The sequence below is a fragment of the Glycine max genome, chromosome 1, assembly GCF_000004515.6.
Source record: "Glycine max cultivar Williams 82 chromosome 1, Glycine_max_v4.0, whole genome shotgun sequence".
Lineage (NCBI taxonomy): Eukaryota > Viridiplantae > Streptophyta > Magnoliopsida > Fabales > Fabaceae > Glycine > Glycine max.
In genome coordinates, this window is record NC_016088.4 from 44,721,182 (window position 1) to 44,735,234 (window position 14,053).

Below are 14,053 nucleotides of genomic sequence, written 5' to 3' on the forward strand. Positions count from 1 at the left end.
ATTGTGTGCTTGGTAAATCCCATAGAATAAGCTTTGGCACGGGTATTCATGTTTCATCTAGGCTTTTTGAGTATGTGCATTCAGATTTATGGGGACCATCTAGAGTGAAAACTCATGGTGGAAGCTCATACTTTCTCACCATCATAGATGATTTCTCAAGAAGAGTATGGCTGTATGTTTTGAAAAATAAGTCGGAAGCTTTTCAAAAATTCAGAGAATGGCATACTCTTGTTGGAAATCAACTTGGTACAAAATTAAAAGTTTTAAGAACTGACAATGGCCTGGAGTTTGTTTCAGAGCAGTTCAATGAGCTTTGCAGGAAAATAGGCATCAAAAGGCACAAAACAGTCCCTCACACTCCACAGCAGAATGGTTTGGCAGAAAGAATGAATAGGACCATTTTGGAAAGAGTGAGGTGCATACTTCTAAGTGCAGGACTGCCAAAGGCCTTTTGGGGAGAAGCTGCAAACACAACAACATATTTGATTAATAGATGTCCTTCATCAGCCTTAGGTTTCAAGACACCAATGGAAGCGTGGAGTGGTGAACCACCTGATTATTCAAAATTAAAGGTGTTTGGATTGCTGGCCTTTGCTCATGTTAAACAAGGAAAGCTGGATGCAAGGGCTGTAAAGTGTCTGTTCATTGGTTATCCTGAAGGAGTTAAAGGGTACAAGCTGTGGAAATTGGAACCGGGTGAGACAAGATGCATCATCAGCAGGGATGTAACCTTTGATGAGAGCAGAATGGCAATGCTGAGTAAGGAGAAGAAGGATAACAGCTCAAGTAGTCAGAATACCAATTTTGAGGTGGAGCATTCTGAGATTTCAGATCATGACAATGGAAATGTTTTTTATCACACTGATCAAGGAGAAGCTGGAGATAATGAAGAGCTGGATACTCAACATGACTTGTCCAATTATCAATTGACTAGAGATAGAGAAAAAAGGGTGATAAAGCCTCCAAAGAGGTATGGTCATGTTGATATTATTTGCTATGCCTTGAGTGTTGCTGAGGAGATTCAAAATTCAGAACCAAAGACCTGGAGGGAAGCAATTGAAAGTGAAGACAGCCAGCTGTGGCTTCAGGCAATGAGTGAAGAAATTGAATCTTTGAGAAAGAACAATACCTGGATACTTGTGGATCAACCCAAGAAGCAGAAGGCTGTTGGATGTAAGTGGATTTTCAAGAAGAAAGAAGGCATTCCAGGAGTAGAAAGGCCTAGATTCAAGGTAAGATTGGTAGCAAAAGGCTTTGCACAGGTTGAAGGAATTGATTACAATGAGATTTTTTCACCAGTTGTGAAGCATTGCTCAATAAGAATCATACTTGGTCTGGTAAATCAATATGACTTGGAACTTGAACAACTGGATGTTAAAACAGCTTTTCTCCATGGAAATTTGAAGGAAACCATTTACATGAACCAGCCGAAAGGTTTTGAAGAAGGGGAAAACAAGGTGTGCTTGCTGAAAAAATCTTTGTATGGTCTGAAGCAAAGCCCTCGAATGTGGTATCTCAAATTTGATGAGTTCTTGATCAGATATGGCTTCATTAGAAACAAATATGAGAGCTGTGTATATATCCTGAAAAAGGGGAAAGTGTGTGTTCTTTACCTTCTCTTGTATGTGGATGACATCCTCATAGCAAGTGCCAACAAAGAGGAGATTAGGCAACTCAAAGAAAGCTTGAACACAGAATTTGAGATGAAAGATCTAGGGTCAGTTAGGAGGATACTTGGGATTGATATTCATAGGGATAGAGCAAAGGGTGAACTATTCTTGTCCCAAAGCAATTACCTCAAGAAAGTGGTGGAGAGGTTTAGGATGCATCAAAGCAAACCTGTTAGCACACCACTTGGTCATCATACAAAGCTATCTGTTATTCAAGCACCAGAAACAGCTGAAGAAAGGTCTAAAATGAATCAAACACCCTATGCTAGTGGTGTTGGAAGCATAATGTATGGAATGGTTTGCAGCAGACCTGACTTAGCTCATGCTGTAAGTATTATAAGCAGATTCATTGGAGATCCTGGCAGCGCACATTGGGAAGCTATGAAGTGGACACTAAGGTATCTAAATGGATCTTTGAAAGCTGGTTTAAGGTACAAGAAGACAACACACGAGGCAGCAGTCACAGGCTATGTAGATGCAGATTTTGCAGGAAATGTAGACACAAGGAAGTCCTTAATAGGATATGTGTTTACTTTGTTTGGTACAACAATCAGTTGGAAAGCAAATCAACAATCAGTTGTTGCTCTTTCAACAACTGAAGCAGAATACATGGCCCTAGCTGAAGGAGTGAAGGAAGCAATATGGCTTAAAGGTATGATTAATGAACTTGGAATAGCACAAACTTGTGTCACAATTCATTGTGACAGTCAAAGTGCCATTCACTTAGCAAATCACCAAATGTACCATGAGAGAACAAAGCACATAGATGTGAAACTACACTTCATCAGAGATGTGATTGAATCTGAGAAGGTGAAGGTGGAGAAGGTTTCAACAGAAGAAAACCCGGCTGATATGTTCACAAAGTCCCTCTCTAGTGTCAAGTTCAAGCACTGCTTGGATTTGATAAATTTTGAAGATGCCTAAAGCAGATTGGTAGAAGTGCAGCCCTGAATCACAAGGTAGACACTTGCTGATTTAGAGTCAAGGTGGAGATTTGTGGTGTGTGACTCAAAATCACAAATGACTCAAGTGAGAAGACTTTAAATTGGTGCTGTCATAACTGTTTTCAGTTATTGTAACTGAATTGGTTTTGGCACCAAAGCATAGCTAGAGTGTACATATATATTCTTGATCATGTAATGCAGTGTGTGGTTTTTTAGGAGAGTGGCTGAAAAACAGAGAAGCTGAAAAACTGCAGAAATCAGAGAGTTCAAAAGGGAGGTAGTGAGCTAGGTGATTGAGAGAAGTTTTGTTGAAAGAGAAACCAAGAGAGATCAAAGCTAGCTGCTGCTTGTATTTAACTTGTAATTTCATGATCAATGTGATGATGATGAGCTGCGTTTTCCCATGGATGTAGGCACATTGCCGAACCACGTAAATCTTTGGGTTCTTGCTCTGTTGCGTATTGCTTTGCTGTGTTTTCTGTGTTTTTCTTGTTTTTGATCTTGTGCAGATTAAGAGTAGCAGAATTTATAACTAGAACCAACATGGGTCAAATGCTGAAGCATGGATAGGGCTCAAAAATAAAATTGTCAAAACAAACATAATAGTATTTTTGTTTTTACCTTTGGAGCACGATTCCTTCTTGCCTTGTTTCTACCACAATTCCATGCAAGTATAATCTCCTCTTGATTATTTCGTGTTTAAGAGAGTTACACATCAAAATACCAATAACATTGTCATATATTATAAAATTACTGCACCAAAACCAAAGACACTTACTCAAGTGCAAAATTATTTTCATAAACACATAACATCAATGCATAATCATATTCCAAATAGTCAAGATTGTCATTTTTTAGTTACCATACCAAAATTATTATTTAATTACTAATTTCTTTTGTTTTTTGGTAATTTAGTTTCACTAAATTATTAATTAATTACAAAAAAGTGGGTAATCATTAATAATCAACAGACTAAATTAGTTACTGTGATAATTATTTTGCTTAGATAGAGATGGCTACGAGAAAAAACAGGTTATTAGCAAATCAATACATTATATTCAAACATTTCAACTTATAATAAACTAATAATGGAAGTATTATCATGTAACAATCCTCGGATAATTCTCATAGAAATATTTTTAAGAAGAACAAGTTATTGTTGAATAACTAATTCAATATTCATACAGTCAAGGGATTTGAGTTTCCTAATATATAAAACCACAGAAACTTGGAATCACAGTAGTAAATTAATATACCTTTGTACAAGGAATTGTCATTGTCTTGTCTAATACAATAAAAGTAAAGAATTACTAAAATATTATCTTACTATATTGAGATCAATTTAATTTACAATAACAATAATGAAATTTGACCTTTCAATTTGTGTATTAATTAGAATACATAAAACAATTTTATTTTTTTAATGGAAAGGAAGTTAAGAAGATCCGTAGTTTTAAAAAACAGTATTTTTTTGCATTACATGAATATTGTCAATAAACAAAGTTAAAAAAATATATGATTAAAAATATAAACATATAACTAAAATATCATCATTACTATTTAATATTGAAATTATGTGATAAAAAGAAATTAAATTTTTAAAATTCTCACTTTTTAGTTATATGTTTATATTTTTAATGTTTAATGTTTGCTTGTTTACCAGTTCATATGCCATGACAATGGTAATTTCATCAATTGTACTTGACTCCAGCTACCAGGGGCAACACATAAATCTACAGCATGCTTCACTCCTCCAAAAAGTAAATAAATAAAAAATTAATCTCAAAGCTGAGAGCAAGGGTTATTTGCTGGCACTTGGGGAAGTAGGAATTAGGAGTGAGGTCCTTCACGAATTTGTTATCTAATAACTAAAAAAGTAGGAATTAGGCTGACTCTGACTCTGGTCTTCCTTCACAAATTGAAGTAGACAAAAGAAAAAAGGAATAACTAAAATCAAATGCCAATACATAATTTATTGCAAAATATAATCAAATAAGATGTTGGAAATTTTTTATCTAATAGTAGTAGGTAATAATAATTGCTAAAATACTTCTCAACAGTACTTTCAAATATGAAAAGGTAAAGAGAGGCACTGCTTCTCACTAAATATACTAGCTAACGATATACAAAAAGCATTAAAAAAGGAATGAAGGAAGATATGCATGAAAATATCTCTAATGATTTAAACTATCCTCTTCCCTTGAATTAATTGTTGAGGTTGAATTGGATCTACATAGTTTTCAGATTTAGTACAGCATCAAAATGTATCACAATCCTAATGTTATGTAAATTTCACTGTCTCGATCATGAGGTGGTGAGCACTCTAAATTACGCATGATGGAATAATATTCAACTATATGTCAAGCTAGAAACCAACAACGAGTCCTGTTTTGGCACATGAATAACACTGCCACTTCACTTAACTCAACCATTCAAACCATAAGATCTTTAAGACTAAAATTTTGAATTACCTTGTTTTCTATTACATTGTTGCTTTCCAGAAATTGTATTATTAGTATTAGACCAGTTGTACAAATGGATTTACTCAAATCCCTGGCACGTATAATAACATTGGATTACACGTCTTGTCCCTTCATTTTGCATAATTTCATCGACAATATCCACTCACAATCTAAAGATTCTGTGGGGCCTTTTTGATTGATTACCCCACAGGCCCAGATTTGGAATTCAAATATCAGCTTTCTTAGACAATAAACCTTAAACACCGACACTATGAAATTAAACAAAAATACCCATGTGATCAAACTAAATAAAACATGCCTATGGACCTGGATATGATGTTTTTCCAAACGTTATAGATAGCAGTATATTAATCAACATGTATAAAAGCTCCTAACTTTAGAAGCAGGTATGAATTTTTGTATGCTAGTTTTTGAGCTGTTATGGCACCAGCTTGCATAATTTTCCATCGATGAACATTCTAATTATAACCTGATCAAATAATAAAAAAAAAGGATTGAGAACTACAACTAATTCATGTCAAGTAGGTCATATACATTAGCAACATGTGCACAATAAAAAAGATGTGATTGGTAGCTAGAGAATAAAAAAAGAAACCTACATGATAGCTTGCCACTGCCAATGTGTCATGCTTCTTAAAAATAAAAATTTCCATATATAGAGATGAAAGTAAAAATGCAATAACAAACACTCCCATCTACTCTTTTCTTCTACGTTTCCTACCTTTTAATTTTTCACCCATCCTACGAAGCACTCCCTAAGAGATAGTGAAGTGCTTGCAATGCTTGGCCATGTAATGCATGTCTGATTCCATTAATTTACTTTTGATGGGTAGGTAACGGCAAATGCATAGACAGATATAGAGCAAGTGAAAATTGGCAATCTGACCTGGGTTAATGTAACCTGGTCCCTCAAGAACTGTGTTAGACAAGTAGTCTCAATAACTTAAGAGGAGGGATGAATTAAGTTTCAAAATCTTCCCACTAACAAACTTTTAAACCCTTTTCAAATGATAGGCTCAGAATGCAGAAGAAGAAACACCAATCAATCTAATCGATGTTTTTTAAACGTGTAAGACAAAATTGATTGCAATAAAATAAATGAGATAAAAGAAGATAGAAATACAAACTCAATTTATACTGGTTCGACCACTTCCCGTGCTTACGTCCAGTCCTCAAACAATCCACTTGAAATTTTCTACTATCTCTGTAAATCTTTTACAGACTTTGAACACATCTTGGGATCCCTCACCCTTGTGTTCAAGATTCTCCAAGAGACAACCAGTATCTTGATTACAATTCTCACAATCCAAGAGACAACTAGTCTCTTGATTACAACAAACTTTCTAAGATGAATAGAAAGATTTCTCTCCTTTAGAGTGAATGATACAAATTGAAGATCCTAAAGGAATACATGTGTGTGTGTGTGTGTGCGCGCCAAACCATTGCAATCACTAAAAGACTCTTTTAACAAAGATAGATTAAGACTTAACTTTCTTCTTCATCTTTGTTTTATTGGTCTTGATTTAATCTTGAAACAATCTCTGTTTGTTTAACCTTGAATGTTTCTTGAAGCAATCTTGTTTGATTATACTTTGGCATCATCAAAAACTTGTATTCATACATTCACATTTTCTCCCTTTTTGATGATGACAACCATTATCAAGTAAATTCTTTTTAGCATCATCAAAACTTGCATGATTCAAATTCTCTCCCGTTTTGATGATGACAACCATTATCAAGTAAATTATTTTTGGCATCATCAAAACCTGCATCAAGAATTGCATATCAGCAGCAAGAACTTCTAAACTGGCTTTAGCATTATCCTGGTTCTTCTGTAGAAGATCAATAGCCTGGACAAAAAATTCACATGAAGCTAATGTAGGGAAAAAATTACAAGAAAAAGAAGAAACATCCATAACACCTAAAGCTAAAACTAACATGGAAGCACCTCTTGTAATGAATATTCTGACATAACATTTGCTCCTAGCCATAAACACACACTGAATCAGTTTCCTCTATGCAAGCTTGTGAATATTTTTCTTCTGAACACCTCAAAATCAGCCGTAAGTGTTTGCATTTAAGTAGAGTGAAACATAAACCTTTTGGTTAATAAAAGATTTAACAATGAATTCAAATTTGATTCATTGGCACTGATAATGTAAAATGGTTTACAATATCAGTAAACAAGAAAGTACCACACTCATTATAGAGGTAGTGATTTTAACATGGAAATTAAAAAACATTCAAATCATTTGAACTAAACCAATATTGAGCATGATTCCTCCTAGCATAGACCAATTGAGAAAGCCAATTACAAAGGTCTATCCCAAAGACAAAGCAAATTAAGTGAGACCAGAGAGGCAGAGTTGGATTCAGGGATCCAATAAAAGCCGAAAATGAAGAGCATGACTCTTGAGAGGGCACACCCACACGAAACAATGATGGTTCTCCTCAACCCACTCATATGAGCGTAATCTTCCTATTCCTCCTCGCCAGTCAGAGTAGAGAAGAGAGTGCAAACCCTACAAATTAAGTAATAAAAGAGCAATATGGTGACGACGAGAATGACTCGAATGGGGAGAAGAGTGCCCAACGCGAAGTCGAGCAAGAGCTTCTCCTTCCCTGGAAACTCGCTATGTCCCATGGTGTCGTACACGTCACGGCGAACGTATGTGGTGAGCTTCTTCTCCATCTCGACGATGCTATTGGCGAAGGCCGGAGGCTCCGACTTCAACAGAGGACGGTCATCGCAAATGCTGTTGGCGTTGCCATTGTAGGTCGGTGGCTTCGAATTGAGGTCTTTGAGTTCGGACTCCATACTTGATTGATGGATTTCCTTTCCACATGTAGAATTAGGGTTTTAGGGAAGGAAATGTTGAGACAGAGGTAAGGAAGGAACAGGATGCTTGATTTGGTTTGCTTTGCTTATGCGGATCTGAACATAACTGCTCATACGAACGAGCCTTTGTCTTCGACAAGAGAGCAAGAGAGAGTGGATGTGCATTGACCAAGTAGGTTTCGAGAAAGACAAGGGGTTGAGAAAGAGAATGGGTTTCATGAGACAGAGAAAAGGGCTGAGGTCTTATTTAAAAGCTCATGTTAATAATATCATATTATGCATGTTAGTTTGGAAAGGTATTTTCAATGGCAACTTTAGTTACTATATAAATATTTACTTATGATAATTTTTTTATATAATTGAGTCCAGTAGATTTGCTTTCTACTTTTTTATATATTTGAATTGTTTACTCTCTTATGCCTTGTTTCATGTTACATGTATATATATATATATATATATATATATATATATATATAGATTTAACTATATATTTATTTATATTAATATTTGATGTAAATAATATTGTTTTGTTGTTATAGTATGATTCCGAAAATTATTCAAGTGTTGGAGTTTGAGAATATATTATGGTTAGATTTAATGTACATGTGTATGTTGTAACTTATGAATTTTATGAAGATGTATAAATAAACATGAGGCATAATCACATACCTTGTTTTGGGATTATGAAATTGTGATTGAGATTGAGTATAAGTGGCAAGTTGAACATGTGTTAATATGTGGGATACACGTGAACATGTGATGGTGGATTGTGACATTGTGAGATGTTAAATTGTGTACATGAGATATGATTGTAAATAAGTGTGTTGTTAATACTTGATGTGACAATACTTGTATTGTGAGTTGTGAATTATACAATAACCTTATTGATGTTTACCTTGAGAAAATATGTTTTATGCGCGAGGTGTCAAAAGGAAAGTGTAGGGTTCCAAGGTAGGAACTTGAATTGTTAAGTTGTAGTGGAATGTGTGAAACATGTTTGAAAACAATTGTGAGGTTGAGGGTATTGTATAATTTATGAGTAGTGTCTGTGTGCAAAAGTTGTTTTAGGGGTTGGACCTCAATTAGGAAGGTGAGGTCCTAACGGATTCTTCAGAGTCTAGGCCTTAGGGGTAAATACACTCGGTTTGAGCGCTATTTTAAGCCTATGTTGGTCCCATATGGTTAGAGCATTCTCGCAAAATAAAGTGACCCTAACTGGTCACCTTATAATTTTACTCAGTGAGAGTGACCTGACATACCCATTGTGTGACGTGTCTTGTTATTTACTCCTAAACACCCTAGTGTTATTTTTCACTGACATGATACCACATTGCATATAAGCTTGAGTCTTAGTATAATTATTTCATAATGCCTATGAATTGTTTATTATGAAATTGGTGAATGTTGTTACGTCTTGAGTCGAGTGTGTGATTCATGTGAAATGTGATTGGTGATTGAAAAATGATTTTTAAATGATAAAGTAGTGAAGTGACATGGATTGTATTAAGTTAAGCTATATTATAAATATTTCTATAATATAGTTTGCTTATGTCTTTGTTTATCTGTATTTTATATAGAAATGTGATAACCCACTCACTATGTGTTGTTTGTGTTTGGATTCTCTAATGATCTCAAATCTTATGTTCGTGAAAATAGATGACTAGGTGGATGATTTTAAAGAACCTCGTACTAGAAGATGGCAAGACGCAATGCTTTAATAAGATGTAAAATTGGAGTATGAGTTTCTATTTTAATTGTATGATGTTTCAAACATGTTATTTTACTTTATTTTATTTTGTTGCTTAACTTGAGTTCTTTTGTAAACTTCAACGGTCTTGTTTTGAGCCAAAAATATTTTTAAGAAGTTTTATTTGATAACATTGAAGCGAATGTAACCCTTTTACCTACATGAATTTATTTAAGTGATTTGAATAAAATTAATTTAATCAAATTTTAGATTTTTATATGTTTTTCTTAATTATATGTATGTTGGGGTAAAGGATGTCATACTTGCTACCACCACCATCATCAACATCAATTAGAAACATTATGATCTCTGATTTTATGTAAATCGTCCAACTTTAGGAAATATGTCTGTAGTCATTTTTGTGCAAATTTTCCGGCCGGTTGAACATTTTATTTTAATTCTGAATTAGAGCTGATTGTGTTGGACCACCGGTTTATTTGCAAAGCACATATTTAATGCTCCAGTTGATTATGAAAAAATCAAGTCAGAATAAAATCAATACTAACAAACTATAATGATTACCTCACAAACGTCAGAGCCCAACAAATTCTTTCTTTGCTAAATTGAAATTAAAATTTGAGCAATAACGAAGTTGACTTCCATACAAAAGTACCTATATGGCCAGCATAGTGTGTGTAAACAAATGAGGCGAAGGGGTTAGCTGCGAAAGCCAAGGTAGTAGGCAGTGAAATGAGCAATATCCCCATCCCCAGATCATCAAATTTAATTTAAGGCCCATATATTTCACTTCAAAGCCAAAGATTATAACTTATATAGTCAGATATTTTGAAATCCTAGTTACATATAAATCGAACTCAGACAATGTATAGTGTAAAGGGAATTAAGAGTATCAAAACGATTAATCAAGAAAATAAAAGGAAGCAAATGTTAGCAGGGAATTGGTGTTGGGGTAGTTTTTATGACAATTGGATTTTGCCACTGTGGGTGCATTTGGTAAATGAGCATATGTGTGTAAAGAAATGTGTCATAGAGAGGCAACACCATTTTGGAGCATGAGGGTGAGGAGTGAGGACAAGGTGAAATGAATGATTTGCATCACTGGATGAATGTTGCTTTATAAATGGGATAAGGGAAAAACATCATCCAATTTCTTAAGCTTGTTGAGAAAGAAGATAGTTGGATGCACACTACGTCAACTGATCACAATTACGGATATCATTATTTTCAAAAGAATTTGATCTTAGCGAAAATAAGATGACTATGCGTTTATAAAACATAAATAAAAATGCAAAGTAGCCTTCTGAACATGCAAAAATTCTACTCATAAAAATATATTCATATTATTAGTATCTTGAAGTAACTGTGAAATATCAATGAATTTGAGTTGTTTGTTTATAAATTTGAGTTGTTTGTATATAATTAATACACTCCCTTTACTAAAATTGTTATTTGCTCTGTTGTATCGATTTTATGTAGGATGTATGTGACTGTGAGTATGGAATCCCCATCACAAGGATTAAGTCAGTTGTCTGAAACTCCAAAGTCAGTATGTTAGAGGGATTTTTGGAGATAAACACCAAGAAAGGATTTAACACCATATGCAGATTTGATATATTTGCAAACATATCATTAAGTTATTACACAAGTCTAATATTTTGCTGTCATTGTAACAATTGCTTTGACATGTGTTGCAGTAATAAATACTTCAAATTGATTCTTAATATGAATTACATGATATTTTGGTTGAAAGAAAATTAGTAATTCAATTGATGTTTAAACACTAGACTGAAATCACATTTTGCCATATGAGCAAAATCTTGCTTTGATGCTATTAGTTGCTCTTAATTTGTTATTATTCAAATTTGTTTAGGCACCAAACTCTGAAATTACATGGTTTTGGAGCAAAGATTTAACACTTTGTTAAGTCCCAATGACAACAAGTTTCTCTTAAAAAGGTGTACAGCTTGCTTATTTGCTTCTTGCTTAATCTTTGCACGTGTACAACTGGCTTAATCAGATCACAATATGCAGATGTGTAGAAATTGCTTATTTACCTCTTACTGTTATCATAAACAGGGGTAATATATGATCACCTAATAGCAATCTCTAATAAGCAATTGGGATGGTAACAATTGATGTTGTAAGAAATTAAATTGAATGATTAATTTGACTTTAATTATCCTTTGGAAGAAGAATTGAAGACTTTTTCACAATAGGTCCTTAACTTCATTACTACTTTTATCATTGATATTAACAACAATAGTAGAAATCTATATGGTGAATATTCTATCATTTTTAGTTTGCTTGGAAAATAAAATGAACAACAGCAAGGACTAACACTAACTTTCATCTTTTAAGTTGTTTTCTTTTTTCAGTTTTTCTTTTTGTTATTCAGCAAAGACATGAATTTAAATCCTTCTCTTTGATATAAGTTTATAATAGAAACTTGACTTTTTGAATTTTTTGGTTCTGTTTTGTTTCTGAGACAAGAATGACACATGAGACGGTTTCCCAGGTTCTGTGATTCCATGACACATAAAAATAGTTATTTTATACAATGGTTACACTGTCCAAGTTTTTGTTCTAAACAATAAATAAAGCTCATCAGTTTCTTCTAAAGTTACATTAAATATATCAGACAGTTCCAAACCATTTATGTACTAAGTTTACGATGCAACCTTTCACTTCCTCATTCTCTCCTTAAAACTAGTTCACTGTCTATTTAAAGGAGTCTCTAACTTATTCATCACGTGTCCACCAACTCTCTAACTTCTTCATACTTTGATTCTGAAACTGAAAGACAATAGTGGTCTGCAATACTGAACTCTGTGAAGATGGAAGACCCATAGATCATTTTGAGGAAGAAATTATAAGTGCCTGTGCTTAAATAAGTCAATTTTTCACTGACTCATTTTGAAGGTCTTCAAAATTTATGTACAAAACAATAAATTTGGTCGAGTCTTGCCTTCATCTCTTTTCCAGTTCCACTAGTGCAACAGATTTATCTTCACACAACCTTGTTTATGGTCAAATAATTGGATGAATTTTCAAACTATTCCACCTCTGCATTTGATACTCTAGGTTTATGGTATATAATAATTTGAGGTTCCTATTCTTGTATCTGTTTCTCATCTCATCAAACTAAAAAAAAAAACTTCGTACCCCATTGCCCAGAGGTTCTTCGCTATGCGAAGGTATGGGGGAGGGATGTTGTACGCAGCCTTACCCTTGCATATGCAAAGAGGCTGTTTCCGGATTCGAACCCATGACCAACAAGTCACCAAGGCACAACTTTACCGCTGCACCAGGGCTCGCCCTCTCATCTCATCAAACTAAATATACTTAAATTGTCTTTAAACAAGGTGAGTGCATGGTGTAATACATCTAGATGTATTTTTAAAAGTTTATCTACATTTTGAATTTTCACGTACGTAACAACATTTTAGTTGATGTAAATTCCATATACACAACCCAATATGACCATTAATTCTGATGCCAATATCAGAGTGAATTCCCTTGATTCTTTCTTGGTAAAGCAGTACAGAAAGCTATGTTGATCTTTCTCACTAATTGCTGACCAAGTTGTATGAACCAATGCAGAAACGTAGCGATAACTTTTTTTCATGCTTAACCTTCATATGTGCCACCTAATTCCAGATCTTCCTGTATATGCCACCTAATTATTATATATTCGATAATTTTAAACAAATTTATTGTATTTTAAAATTCATAAATATAACGTCAATGGTAATGTGAAAAGGAAAAAGTAATGCCCACCCAAAAAGAGGAAAATAAGAGTCAAACTAAAGAGTAAAGACAAGCTCAAAAAATTGAAAAATCTAAAATCAAGATGGAAACAGCTGGTTAGACACCGATGTGAGTACAATGATCAGGTTACAGTAATTATTTTTTCTCTGCATAAATTTGAATGTTATTAAGTGCGCAATTATGCTTAGAAAAATAAAAAACGCTTGGAGTATGAAAATGTAAACCTACCACCAAGTGTGTGGATTAACAGGTGTAGGATTGTTCCAACTTAGATAGTAATCTCGAATTCAATTTCTCCATATAAAGCTATGTCAAATACTTGGAGGAGAGCTCCATAATAGTCTTATTCAACTCTCGGAGAATTGTCTCCTTTGGAAGATATTTATAGTCTCTACCCAAAAAAGTATAAGCCCGACAGGAAATATAAATGATGCAATTTGAATCGTTGAAAATTCAACCTTCCTACTGAGTGGGTATGTTGGGGTCCCTAGCTAGTGGAAGCCAACATTGAACAATGACTTTTCCCACTGAAATATTGTGAGCTTTTACACACAACCTTCTGTTTTTAAAACATCTACCTTTGAAAGTAGGTGTCACTCATAAATCATAATTACCATTTACAATGATAACTATACTATTCT